General features: G+C 46.4%; 1 long non-coding RNA gene across 1 annotated transcript; it reads right to left on the minus strand.

Annotated features, from left to right (window-relative positions):
* Positions 1-863: 863 nt before the first annotated feature.
* LOC138771141 (uncharacterized) lies at positions 864-6444 on the minus strand. The gene is made up of 5 exons (XR_011359551.1): positions 6336-6444; positions 5372-5433; positions 4354-4406; positions 1342-1372; positions 864-1123 (listed from the first exon to the last, which is right to left on the minus strand). It is a non-coding gene; the product is annotated as an uncharacterized lncRNA (long non-coding RNA).
* Between the last annotated feature and the right edge of the window lie 8192 nt (positions 6445-14636).

Raw genomic sequence — 14636 nt, forward strand, 5'->3', positions numbered from 1 at the left:
GAACGCACCCTTAAAGAGTCTTTTATCCTCAGTTTTGTCAGCATGTTTCAATTGAAAATATTTTAATCTGTGACCCCAATTTTGATCTTAAATCACTAATTGCTTAAACGGCTTAAAGTTCCTTCCAGAATCCCTGATTTGATCTTTTCCGAAACTCCTGAAAATTGTGATTATTCAAAATTTCTGTGAAATCTAAACTTCCATGAATCCTGCATATTCTTTTTGTTTCCTGCCAGAGTTTGTGAGTAAGGAGACCGGACCAATCCTTCCCCTTCCATATTTTTCTTACTCCTCCGCATTTTAATTTGCCGAAAAACATTTTGTCTCGTTTCTTAGAAAAACTTTTCATCCTTTCTGAATCTTTGCTGGTAATAAAGTAAACTACTTGGCACACTAAGGGTGCTCTCACACATGGGTATTATTGGGCGTTTTTTATGCCCCCCCAACAAAACTTCACAAAAAGCGCCAGTGGCGTTCTTGCCTTTAAGTGTGAAAGTGTCTTTGAGACTCGAACATGGACTTCAATGCTGAAGTTTGTGTTCTGGTCAAAACCCCCCTTGCTGGAGCGGGTGGCAGACACGGCACACAGAGTTGGTGGGGAGGTTGGTTGGGGACCAGGGGATGGTTAACCTACCCCCAGTCTTAACCCATGCTCTAATGATCAGTGGCTGAGCACTGCCTTACCCACTGATTGGCTGAAATGATGCTGGAACATGATAATCTCAGCCAGTCAATGTTCCGACTGCAGACCCTGTTTTGGAGGCTTAATCTTTGAAGAGGCAGAGCCTACCACAGTTGTATCTCAGTGTGCCGGGCTCTGGTGAAGAAGAGACGAGACATCAGGATGAGCATCAATAGCACTTGCAAGACATTGGGCGAGGATCTTGTTTCTTGCTCCAGAGAACAGTGTTATATAGATGGGGCAGCCGCTTTGACCTTGTTAAAATAATCAGGATTTGAAAGGTGAAGGATTAGTTCCGAGGGAAGTCTTTTCCTTCAATAGTGGCCAGCTATTCTGTAATATCCAGTATGCTGTCCCATCCAGCAACCAGTCTGTTGCGTCTAACATCATTCCATGTCTTCACTCCATCTTAGACCTTTCAAAATGCGTGATCATCCTCTCCTAATAAAAAGAAAAAATAATAGACTTTGTGAATTTTTTTAAAAAGTTCCTCAAACTTATTTTGAGCCTAACAAGTTGAATATGAATAAGTAGAAATGAGTTACAAGATGATTCGTTTCAGTTCCCTATGGTAAGGGCGGGATGTCTCTCAAAAGCCGAGCACATGACTGCCATGAGTTCTGCTTTTGCAGCCAGATATATAAATGGAAGATACTGACCTAGTCTGAATCCAATAACGCGGGGAGAGCTCTGCAAGTAAAGCACAAAACAGTCATTCACAAGAGGCAGGCCCGCTTCTGCCATGAGGCGGAATGAGAATTCTGCCTCAGGCGGCAGATTCTGCAGTCCTGAAGGGGGCGGCATAATCTTCCCCCTAGTTGTCATTTTAGTTAAGTTTACTCCTAACCATCCCCCGCTCTAGCAGCGATCTATAAAGCCTCCGCTGCCCATGCTTTATCCTCACTCACCAAAAGCAGCAGTAATCAGCAGGGAGGATCGGAGGTCCGGCTGGGGTGAATATCACTTGTGGCCCCACATGACCCCCTCGTCCTCGGACCCCTCAGCAGCACTCTCACCCGTATGTCCTACCCCCTGCTGCGCTCTGTGTATAGCTGTGCTGTGGCAGATGTCTGTATGTAACTGCTGCACTCACCTGCCGATCTCATGTGCAGTGGGGCTGAATTCCACTGCTGAACTGTAATGGTCGTGTGGATGAAGTTTGTCCTCGGGGAGACAGACACTGTGTCCCAGAAGCACAGATATGTTCCCATTAGCTGCCTGACAGGGGCGCCATACCTGCACATTGTCAACCAATTTGGACTTAGACAGCGCCCCTGTGCTTGTGGGACACAGCGTCTGTCTCCCCGAGGACAAACTTCATCCACATGACCATTACAGTTCAGCAATTCAGCCCCACTGCACATGAGATCGGCAGGTGAGTGCAGCAGTTACATACAGACATCTGCCACAGCACAGCTATACACAGAGCGCAGCAGGGGATAGGACATATGAGCAGGGCCTGCGTTAAGGAAGGAAGGGGGACAAACAGGGCAATTACTCCGAGCCTCCATCCCCAAGGGGGCCCCCCTGCAGTTGCTTTAATGCCAGCAAGCAGCAGCAAAGTGTACTGTGAAAATGCTGCTTCTGGCCGATGTGTCCCAGTGCCTGGCCCACCTTAAGTAACCTTCCTCCTTAAGAATTACCCCCTCCCCCTCTCTCCTCTCTCCCCTCTGACAGGCCTCCTGCTTCCGGGTTAGCAGCACATGTCGGGACGGTAAGGGAGAACGGGCTGTCTGCAGATATAGTGCAGCTCCCTGTATAGAATACATCTCCCTCCCCTACAGACCTGACCCCTGACCCCTGCTCTGCATGAAAGGCAAGTGTAAATGTGTATGTGTGTGTCATGTCAACATTGTGCATGTGTGATATGTGTATATTGGGTGCACTGTATGTTATACAGGTGTGTGTGTGTGTTGTAGGTGTGGATAGGTGAGTGTGTTAGTTTTTATTTTTATCATCAAAATGTCACCAGCTGTGTGCCTGTATACTACTATGTATACTGATAACCTGCCATGTGCCCGTGTACTGCTATCATATGACCTGCTAAGTGCCGTATACTGCCTTCATATGAACAACTACAGAGAGGGGAGGTATACAGTACTGAAAACTTGGAAACTTTGAAACCTCTTCTATGTTGTCCTCACCCAGGATGATAGGTAGTGCCTAAAAATGGCAAATTATGGTGGAGCAGGATTGTGTGGGAATTTATCATAAGCGACAGGTTTTAAGTTAACATGCCTTACTTATGGTTTTCAATCAGCTTGGTGGGAGAAGGGGCGCCATTTCAGGTTTCGCCTCAGGCAGCAGAATGCCTAGAATCGGCCCTGACAAGAGGTTACACTGGATTCCTACTGGTACACTTCTGCACATCTGCTTTGTGCATTGGAGTTCGTGAAGCTATCCCCCAGGGAATATGGATCTATTCTACAGTACATTACAAGTCATGCAGATCTCGGTATGCTTTAAAGGGGTAGTGCGGCGCTAAACAATTAGTCACAAAATAACACACATTACAAAGTTATACAACTTTGTAATGTATGTTATGTATGTGAATGGCCCCCTTCCCCGTGTTTCCCCCCACCCACGCTAGACCCGGAAGTGTGGTGCATTATACTCACCACATCTCGTGTCGACCACCGTCCGCCATCTTGGGACAATGACAGTCTTCGGGAGGCCGGCCGAACCGCTCCATCTGTCCCTCATGCTGGCCCCCCCTATGCTGCGTCATCAGCAGCTCAGCCGCGATTGGCTGAGCATAACTGGGCATGAGGGACGGATGGAGTGGTTCGGCCGGCCTCTCGAAGATGACATCATTGTCCCAAGATGCCAGACGAGGGTCGACACGAGATGCGGTGAGTATAATACACCACACTTCCGGGTCTAGCGTGGGTGGGGGGAAACACGGGGAAGGGGGGCCATTCACATACATAACATACATTACAAAGTTGTATAACTTTGTAATGTGTGTTATTTTGTGAATAATTGTTTAGCGCCGCACTATGCCTTTAAAGAGTATTATATAATCCTATAAAATAAACAAACTCAATCAGGATGGCTCCACTGCTTGTAATGTTTAAAGAGGACCTGTCACCCGGGAGGACAACGCCGAGCCCCAGATACCTCCCCTTTCCTGCAAGTCTCGCTCTTGGACCCGGTCCTCGGACGGAGATATCAGCGCCCCAAGCCGTGCACGCGCTGTATGCTAATTACCTGAGATGAGTCCGATGCCCATAGAGAATGACTGGAGCCGTCATACTCTATGGGCATCGGACTCATCTCTGCTGAGCGCACACATGGCTTTTGACGGTGAGATCTCCGTCTCGGGACTGGGTCCAGGAGCAAGACTTGCAGGAAAGGGTAAGTATCTGGGGCTCCACTAGGGGGTCGGGCGGGCTCGGCACAGTCATCCCAGCTGACAGGTTCCCAGTTTTCCAGGACTGGATCCAGCTTTTTCCTGCACACTGTGGTCAATTCTTCATGGGAGTGCCAGAGACAGCAGAGTATTGTACTCAGCTCTCCTACAGAATTAATGGGGCACCAGTGTGCATGCATCACTGCCGCTCTTTTCTTGGGGGGAGGCTCTACAGGATGGATGTTAAAAGTTCATCTAACGCAGGCAAAGCTGGAAACACGTATCAACTTTACATTTATTGTAAACTAGAAATACTCACACATCAGTAACAGATGAAGGTATGTTCTCTTCTACCCACTTCAAATCCTCCTCCTATAGAAAACACAAGGGATTCTTAAACTGAAATATCTTTTCACAAGGCAGTGTAAACCCTTTCAGATCATTAAAGTGGCTCTGATACTATGACCACAGGTCATGCTACATCACCCAGCACACTTCCGAAACATATTCAAGTAGCCGTGTCTCTGCCCGGTATAACCTGCAAACTTACATTTATAAAGTCCTGCGCTCTATGTAAATGAGGCCCAACTAGTCATTGGGGTGTCTTCCTTTCAGCAAGTAGTCATGGCCACCAGATGTGTCAGCGCTGTAATCATGCTCCCCTAGGAGTTATTCAAAGAGCTGTAATCTCCATGATGTCACCAAGAGATGAGCCTTCGCGCCTGGGTGACGAGAAAGCCCGCCTTTCAGTGACGTCATGGAGATCACATCGATTTGAATCATGTCCAGAGGGGCGTGATTACAGCGCTGACACGCCTGGTGACCGTGACTACTTGCTGAAAGGAAGACACCCAGTTGGGCCTTAGGTACATAAAGTGTGGGCCAGTTTACATGGCGCAAAAGCAGCAGAACTCTCCTCTGCGGAATCCCGCCTGCCTCAGTCTCACACAGTGTGTCAATAGGTGAGCTCGCTCGCCTGCCTCCGCTTTTGTCATTTACGCTCAAAAAATTGAAAGGTCAATTCTTTGAGCAAAAAGCAACGGAATCGGAGATGCGTAAGCTCTCCCATAGGCGCTGCTTTTGCTCTGTGTGAACTGGCAGGGACTTGGGCTACATGATTGTGTTTCAGAAGTGTGCTGAGTGATGTAGCAGCACGTTAGCATTATAGGTATTTTTGAGTGATCCTTGACTGAAACACACACACACACACACACACACACACACACATGACAGTACAGCTCCGTGACAAAACCTATGAACATTTTTTACAGCTGATCAAAGTTTTTCCTATTTGGCTCTTGATGGTTTCTCTTGATTCAAGCGTCATGCGTACTTACAGCTTTAGTAACCTTCACATTTCCATTTGTTTCTGGCTTTGAGCTTCTCATTTTCATTCCTTCTATAGAATACAAAAAAAAAAAAAAAAAAAGCAGTGTCAATGGCAGGGATTTATCTTTGTTCTTGGCTAATCAGAGGCAGTAAATTACTTAGGACCCAAAAAATATGGGAGAGTCTTAAACCGCCACAAAGTCAGTTTATATATTTTAATCTTATGCAATTTATCAAAATAATATTAAAAAAAAGTAAGTTTGCATCTTTTCATTCATACAGAGTAAAGTCAGCAAAAACCTTTATATATCAGACCTCAAAAGTGACATGTAACAGATCTGACATTCATGCGGCAGGTCACTTTATTTTATGTGTCACCCACTTTACTGCATATGGAATTTCCAGGTCTATAGGGCTGATATGGTTCCCTGAACAGCTGTATACAGCTCCTGCAGCAGCCACGGCATGCCTCCAAGAAAGAACTTTAATCCCCCGGGCACGTGACAGGCAGCGGCGGGGAAGTAGTCATCTGGGCCGCTCCCCGTCCGTATCTAGTCACCGTTCTCTGCCTGTCAGCACGCTCCGAGGGGATGAATGACAGGCCTTTACTGGCCTCTCTGCCTGTAAATCTTCCCTCCGAGCGCCCTGACAAGCAGAGAGTGGTGGCTAGATATGGGCTGGGAGCCGCCCAGATGACTACTTCCCCACCACTGCCTGTCACGCGTCCGGGGGATTAAAGTCCTTTTTTCGGGTATACAGCTACTGCTGCAGCCGGTACGTACTGCGGCTGCTGCAGGAGCTGTATACAGCAGTTCAGGGAACCATATCATCCTGACTGGACTGATTGGTTCCCTTTAAAGTAGTTCACATTGAGAACAGAAAAAATATGCAAACCAGCAGCTAAGTTAGTGACCATATAAGCAAGGACATATATAGCAAATTATAACTGTTCAGATATACATTAAGTCATACCGAAGCTCTCTTTTAGCATAGGTTCTTTTTGTTCATCATCTTCATCATCATCTTCTTCATTAAGTGGTGAAAAGGCAAACCTTGAGGAAAGGGAAAACAGTCATGAGGAATACAGTCTACTATACAGCCACAGAGAATTTGTCTGGCTTGGGACAATTTTTTATTTATTTGGGGGTATTAGGCCAATTATTAGTTTATAAGGCTGAAAATGACAGGTGCCCATCAAAATTAACCTATGTTGATCCAGAGGAAGGCAAAAAACCCTCATAAGGCAGACGACAGTAGCCTCATCACTGGGAAAAAAAATTCCTTCCCGACTCCAAAATGGCAATCAGAATAATCCCTGGATCAACATGACCCCTGAAATAGGAAGAAGGGAAAGAATTTAGAAAATGTAGAACTCCAATGACGTGTGGTACGCCTTGAAGCGATCCAGTATGCAGAGGCCGGGGTGATCAGGACAGGTGTCACACTGGAAAATTGTGTCCTTCCTGAGCCCCTGTTACACCACACTCTGCACTTCTTCTGGGGTCTCCCGTTCTCCAGTGTGGGGGACGTCACCTGGAAAATGTTGCCCATGGCTGCTAAATATTAGGGCTCTATTACTGCTTCTGATATTTTTGGATTGAGCCACAAGCTACAGTAGCTCGGGCAGCGAGGGAGCGGAAAAGGGGGTGCTGGTATAAAAGTTATCCCCGTACAGGTGGTAACCTTTATCCAGCAGTGGGAAGATCAGTTCCCGAACAATTTTCCTACTAACTCGGAGGATGGGGGGGCATCTGGGGGCTGGATTCGCGTGTCCCTTCCTTCATACACTCTAAGGGTACGTGCACACTGCGGAATGGCGAAGGATAACCCTTTGTGCATTCCGCAGCTGGCACCGGCCGGCGGACTCATGCAGGCGCGCGTCTCCACTCGTGTCACACTCCATTCTATGCACGGGCGGATTCTGCCCTCTGTCCAAAGAATGAACGTGTTAATTCTTTAGACGGAGGACGGAATCTGCCCATGCATAACATGGAGTCTATGACACGGATGGAGACGTGTGCGTCTGCATCAGTATGCCGGCGGGTGCCAGCTACTGAATGCACAAAGGGTTATACCTCGCCATTCCGCAGTGTGCACGTACCCTAAATCTGTAAGTGTACCCAGAGGTACTCTCACAGAGTTTGTAGAATTTCACGCCATACCGTGATCTCTTATTTTTTTATTATATTTTTTATGAGGTGGTATGAATAAAAACACAATTTAGCAGCGTTTTTTCACAATTTTTTTGTACGCCGGTTACTATACGTTACATATGACATGTTATCGTTATTCTTCAGGGAGGTATGATTACAGCGATATCCATGTTATATAGCTTTTATTATAGTTTATGGCATTTATACTATAATAAATGTTCGTGTCTTGCATAATGGGGCTATGTTCACACTACGTAAGTCTCCGGACGTAGCGCGTTTCGTGAATAAGCGGCCGGAGACTTACGTAGTTTGCGTACAATGGAAAGTATACGATCTACGGCTGCACAGTTCACACTACGTAAGAACTTACGCCCGGATCGTACGCGGCGCCGTAAAAAATGAGCCAGACCATTGTTTGAGGATTAAAATGCCGTAACTTACGCCCGTAGCGTACCATGCGGTCCCGTACGTAGTTTTCTTCATTTTTACAGCTTTTTGTGCCGATCCAAAAGGTTCTGTGGGGCTAGGCGAAGATTTCCAAGTAAAAGACCGCTGTCAGATCGCTACGTAGCGCGCTCGGGAAGCGTAAGTAGACTGTGGGCGTAAATTCGCGCTCCGTACGTAGCCGGCCGCAAGTAGCGTAAATCCCCAGCCGGAGTTTAACGCGTATATGTCCGAAAATATGCGGCCGGACATATACGCAGTGTGAAGCCTCAAAGAGCAACAATATTTTTATTTTTTCACCAATGAAGTTATGTGAGGGCTTTTTATTGCGGCATAAGCTGACGTTTTTAGTGGTGCACCTTATGAGTATATGTGATGTTTTGCTTTTATCTATATTTTTTATGGGGTGGGATTAACAAAAAATTGTCATTTTAATTATTTTTTTATTAATTTTTTTGTGGCGTTAATCGGGCAGGATAATTAATGTAACAGGTTAATAGACGGGGTCATTACCACATATATGTATCTCATTTATAAAGGGGGATGGGGAATGTGTATAACTAATTATTTATTCAATTAATTATTTTATTTGTGTATTTATTTATTTATGTATTTATTTATTTGTGTATGTATGTATTTGTGTGTACTTTCACTTTTTAAGGTACTTCTATAATACATTACAGCACATGATCAGTGCTGTAATGTATCATAGAGAATGAATGAGCTGTCAGAAGCTGACAGCTCATTCACTTGATCAGGTCCCTGCCTCAGTGCAGGGGCCTGATCACTGTCATCCATAGCAGCCCAGATGCAGGAAGCAGGGTCTGGCTTGCTATGGTAACAACATCACCCCCCCCCCCCCCCCCCCCCCGGAGCCGCTGGGACCATTGCGCGGCTCCCGAGGGGGAAGGGGGGGGGTCAGAGGAAGTGGATCTCCCTCCAGCTGCTCCATAGACACAGTTGGCAGGACCGCAGTGTCTATGGGGTTAACACAGCCTCCTCCTGCTTCCCGATCTCTGCAGGGGACAGAGGGGGGCGGCAGGGAGAAAATGACGTTCCCGGAACGTCATTTTGCGGCAAGGGGTTGATACATATACAATCATCACGGTGTACAAATCATATAACTGCGGTGTAAAGTATAATAGAGTATATACATCAACTGGAACTCATTCCTGCAAACCACCTCTGCGTGTAGTCAGCGTCTGGGATTGGCGCTACAGCCATATACAGCCATACATCACTTCCGGCACTAGATTTCCATCTTATCGGGCGCCATGACAGATAAGGGAAAATGCCATATCTGTTTCAGTGTCCATTCACACATACAGTTGATGGTTCGAGTTCAGGTGAGTATAATGTTATCTGTGGCACCATAAGAATAAAGTAATCTACTGTACCGTACTAAGGGACGGCCTTAGGGTAAATGGCTCCCTGTGCAAACCCTTTTTTTCGGCACACCCATCACCCGACCCCCCCCCTCCCCAGCCATACACACCACTACCCCCACAGTCATTCACACGACTACTACCCCAGCTTCCCCCACAACTACCACTCCCAGCCCCCCACACAACTACCACCCCCAGCCCTCCCCCACACAACTATCACCCCAGCCCTCCCCCACACATCTACCACCCCCAGCCCCTTCACACACAGCTACCACCCCCAGCCCTCCCCCACACAACTATCACCCCAGCCCTCCCCCACACATCTACCACCCCCAGCCCCTCCACACACAACTACCACCCCCAGCCCTCCCCCACACAACTACCACCCTCAGCCCTCCCCCACACAACTACCACCCCCAGCCCTCCCCCACACAACTACCACCCCCAGCCCTCCCCCACACAACTACCACCTCCAGCCCTCCCCCACACAACTATCTCCCCCAGCCCTCCCCCACACAACTATCTCCCTCAGTCGTCCCCCCACAACTATCACCCCCAGCCCTCCCCCACACAACTATCACCCCCAGCCCTCCCCCACACAACTATCACCCCCAGCCCTCCCCCACACAACTATCACCCCCAGCCCTCCCCCCACACAACATTCACCCCCAGCCCTCCCAAACAACTACCACATACCAAGCCCCCCCCCCCCCACAAACACACACACAACTATCACCCCCAGCCTTCCCCACACACACACAATCATCACCCCAGCCAAGAGTTCTCTTACCTGAGGGTAGGCGTGGCATGACGTCACCCAGACCGCACGTCCCCTTACTGATTGGCTGGACGTGCGGTCAAGGTGACGTCATGCTCCCGCGCCGCGCAGGGCAGGAGAGGAGCTGAACGCTGCCGGAGGAGGGCGGCCAGGGGCGCTCCGGCAGAGAGCTGCACTGCACATCTAACTACAAACAGAAGTTAGATGTGCTTAGGGTCGGACTGAGACTGAGATTCAGCCCTGGCATTTATAACTATACAGGTCCACTTGCTGGCTTGCTCAAAAGGTTGCAAATGCATGTTCTGCTCATCTGGGAAAAGGGGGGGGGGGTCAGTCTGCTCAATTCATTCATTTCACTGTGTTTCTATGCTGTGGTTAGGAAAAAACAATCATGCATAGTGCACTTTTCTTCTACCTACTGTTTCCCTACATATATACTATACCCTTACTGCATAATGCATATACAAGAATCACACCATCATATGCACACTGAGACACACTGCATATACACATACATGTCAATATGTATCACCAGAAATAGCAGTCCTCATATGCTCGGATCTGCATCTGGCTGATGTGCTCCTTTTTGTAATAGAGAAGAAACATATACACATACACACACATACATATGCACACTGACACACAAACACACACTGCATATACACATCTATATGGACACAGACACAGTACATATACACAGATATACATACATATCCATACGGACATACAAATACATACATACGCACAGTTATATGTGCACACACACTGCATATAGACAGACATCCAAATGCACACCAACATAGCCACATATTGGGTATACATACATACATACACACGTCCATATGCGCACATATACACACATACATACATATCCATATGTACACAGACACACACTGCACATACAAATACATACATACACACAGTTATATGCGCACACACAGACACGGACACCAACATAGCCACACATTGCATATACAGACATACACACACACTGCACACACAGACATACATACACATCCATATGCAGACTTACACAGACACTGCATATACAGATATACATACACATCTATGTGCACATGATACACACACATTGGATTTACACAGACATACATGTAAATGTGCACACTTACAAACTCCATTTAAACATACATACACACATACACTTACTGAAGCAGCAGGACAGCAGCTCATGACCTATGACCCGGAAGAGGTTGGGGGCACAGTATAGGAGAGGACTGCAACTCACAGCTTCAGCAGCAGCAGCAACTCCCGCCCCCTTCCTTCTCCCGACCAGACTGCAGGACACTAAGAAGCAGCCCTGGGATAATTACATTCACTGCAGTAGCTGCCTGTGGTAAGCTGTGCAGGGAGGACACTACACAGTGTAGTTTAGAGGCCCCAACAGGCAGGGAGCAGCCCCTTTGGCATCTGCCATATGCCCAGATGTGCCCTGGATGTGCTGTGTTTCTGCCGGAGCTCCTGCAGAAACACAGCACATTCAGCTTCACACTACGGGATCCGCAGCGGATTTCGCTGCAAACTCGCAGCGTGAAATCCGCTGCGGATCCGGTATGTGTGAACGTACCCTTACACTGGATTCCTACTTGCACACTTCTGCACAACTATCTGCTTTGTGCACCGTAGTCCTTGAAGCTATCCCCAGGGAATATGGATCTTTTCTATAGTAAAAGCTAGTAAATGCAGTACTACATTACAAGTCTTGCAGAACTTGCTATGCTTTAAAGAGTTGGTAAACCTTATAAAATAAACAAACTTTTTATTAACCCCTTAAGGACAGAGCCTGAAATGGCCTTAAGGACAGAGACAAATTTTATGAATATGACCAGTGTCACTTTAGTCATTAATAACTTCGGGATGCTTTTACCTATCCGGCTGATTCTGAGATTGTTTTCTCGTGACATATGGTACTTCATATTTCTGGTAAATTGGAGTCGATACTTATAACGAATCTTTATGAAAAAAAAAATAAAATAAACGTGAAAAATTGTTAAAAAAATGCATTTTTCCAAATTTGAAACTCTTCTGCTTATACAGAAAATGGTTATACCACATAAATTATATATCAAATAGCATTAGCAACATGTCTACTTTATGTTGGCGGCATTTATTAAACTATCTTTAATTTTTTTTAGACAATAGGAAGCTTAAAACATTAGCAGCAAATTTCCAAATTTTCTGCAAAATTTCAAAATCAGATATTTTTAGGGACCTGTTCGGGTTTTAAGTGTATTTGAGGGGACTGTGTGTTAGAAAGCCCCACAAAGCCCCACATTTCAGAAACTGCACCCCCCAAACTCTGCAAAAGCACATCCAGAAAGTTTTTTAACCCTTTAGGGGAGTCACAGAAATGAAAGCTAAGTGTGTAAGAAATTTGAAAATTAAAATTTTCTGTGCAGAGATTATATTGTAATCCAATATTTTTCATAATTATGAACCTATTACCTGAGAAATGCACCCCAATATTTATTGCCCTGTTTCTGCAGTTTATAGAAATACCCCACATGTGGCCCTATTGCGCTATTTGACGCAACCACAAGCCTCAGATACAAAGGAGCGCCTAGTGAATTTCAATGGCTCCGTTATATTCGGTCATTTCTGACTGTACCACTTCAGGTTGGCAGAGGCTCTGAGGTGCCAAAACCTAAAAAACACTCCTAAAGGGACACCATTTAGAAAACTACACCCCTCAAGGAATGTAACAAGGGGTGCGGTGAGCATTTGGACCCCACAGGTGCTTCACAGACAAAAGTATTTTTTACACTAAAACGTTGTTCTAGCCTTCAATTTTTCATTTTCACAAAGGGATAAAAGGAAAAATAAACACAAAACATGTAGCGCAGTTTCTCCCGAGTACGGAAATACCCCACATGTGGACATAAAGTGCCAAGCGGGCGCAGGACGAGCCTCCAAAGGGAAGGAGCACCAATTGGCTTTTGGAAGCTGGATTTCACTGGAATGGATTTCAAGGGCCACGTTGCATTTACAGAGCCCTCGTGCTGCCAAAACACTGGAAACCCCCCACAAGTGACCCCATTCTGGAAACTACACCCCTCAAGGAATCTAACAAGGGGTGCAGTGAGCATATGGACCCCACTGGTGACGGGCACAAAAGTGGAACAATGTGACGTGAAAGTGAAAAATTTCATTTTTTCACTTTCACGGCACAAATGTGCCCGTCATCAAGGGGTCCATATCCTCACTGCACCCCTTGTTAGGTTCCTTGAGGGGTGTAGTTTCCAGAATGTGGTAACTTGTGGGGGGTTTCCACTGTCTTGGCAGCACAAGGGCTCTGTAAATGCGACATGGCGTTCATCATCCATTCTAGCCAAATCCAACCTCCAAAATCCAAATGGCGCTCCTTCCCTTTGGAGGCTTGCCCTGCACCCACATGGCGCTTTATGTCCACAGGTGGGGTATTTACGGACTCGGGGGAAATTGCTCTACACATTTTGTGTTTTTTTTTTCTCTTTTAACCCCTTGAGAAAATGATAAATTCAAGGCTAAACCAACATTATAGTGTAAAAAATGTAATATTTCATTTTCACGCCACATTGTTCCACATTTGTGCGCGTCACCAGTGGGGTCCATATGCTCACTACACCCCTTGTTACATTCCTTGAGGGGTGTAGTTTCCATAATGGGGTCACTTGTGGGGGGTTTCAACTGTCTTGGCAACACAGGGGCCTTTTAAATGCAACATGGCCCTCGAAATTCATTCCAGTCAAATCCAGCCTCAAAAAGCCAAATGGCGCTCCTACCTTTTGGAGGCTTACCCTGCACCCGCATGGCGCTTTATGTCCACATGTGGGGTATTTCCGTACTCAGGGGAAATTGCTCTACGCATTTTGTGTTTTTTTTTATCTTTTAGCCCCTTGTGAAAATGAAAAAATCATGACAAGATCAATGATTTAGAGTAAAAATTAAAAAAGAATTACACTAAATGTTGGTCTAGCCTTGATTTTTTTCCATTTCCACAAGGGGTTAAAAAAGAAAATAAATGCAAAACGTGTAGGGTAATTTTCCCTGAGTACGAAAATACCCCACATGTGGACATAATGTGCCATATGGGCACAGGGCAAGCCACCAAAGGGACAGAGCGCCATTTAGAGGCTGGAATGGAGGATGGAGGCCATGTCGCAATTACAAAGCTCCTGTGCTGCCAGGACAGTAGAAACCCCCGATAAGTGACCCCATTCTGGAAATTACACCCCATAAGGAATCTAACGAGGGGTACAGTGAGCATATAGACCCCACTGGTGACGGGCACATGTGTAGAACATGTGCCTTAAAAATAAAAAATACCATTTTTTTTCATTTTCATGTCTCAAATGTGGCCGTCACCAGGGGGCCATATACCCGCTGCCCCCCTTGTTAGATTCCTTATGGGGTGTAGTTTCCAGAATGGGGTCACTTGTGGGGGGTTTCTACTGCCCTGGCATCACAGAGGGTTTATAATTGCATCATGGCATCCTCTAATGGGAATGGCGGCCAT

The sequence above is a fragment of the Dendropsophus ebraccatus genome, chromosome 13 (genome assembly GCF_027789765.1).
Source record: "Dendropsophus ebraccatus isolate aDenEbr1 chromosome 13, aDenEbr1.pat, whole genome shotgun sequence".
In the NCBI taxonomy this organism is placed as follows: Eukaryota; Metazoa; Chordata; class Amphibia; order Anura; family Hylidae; genus Dendropsophus; species Dendropsophus ebraccatus.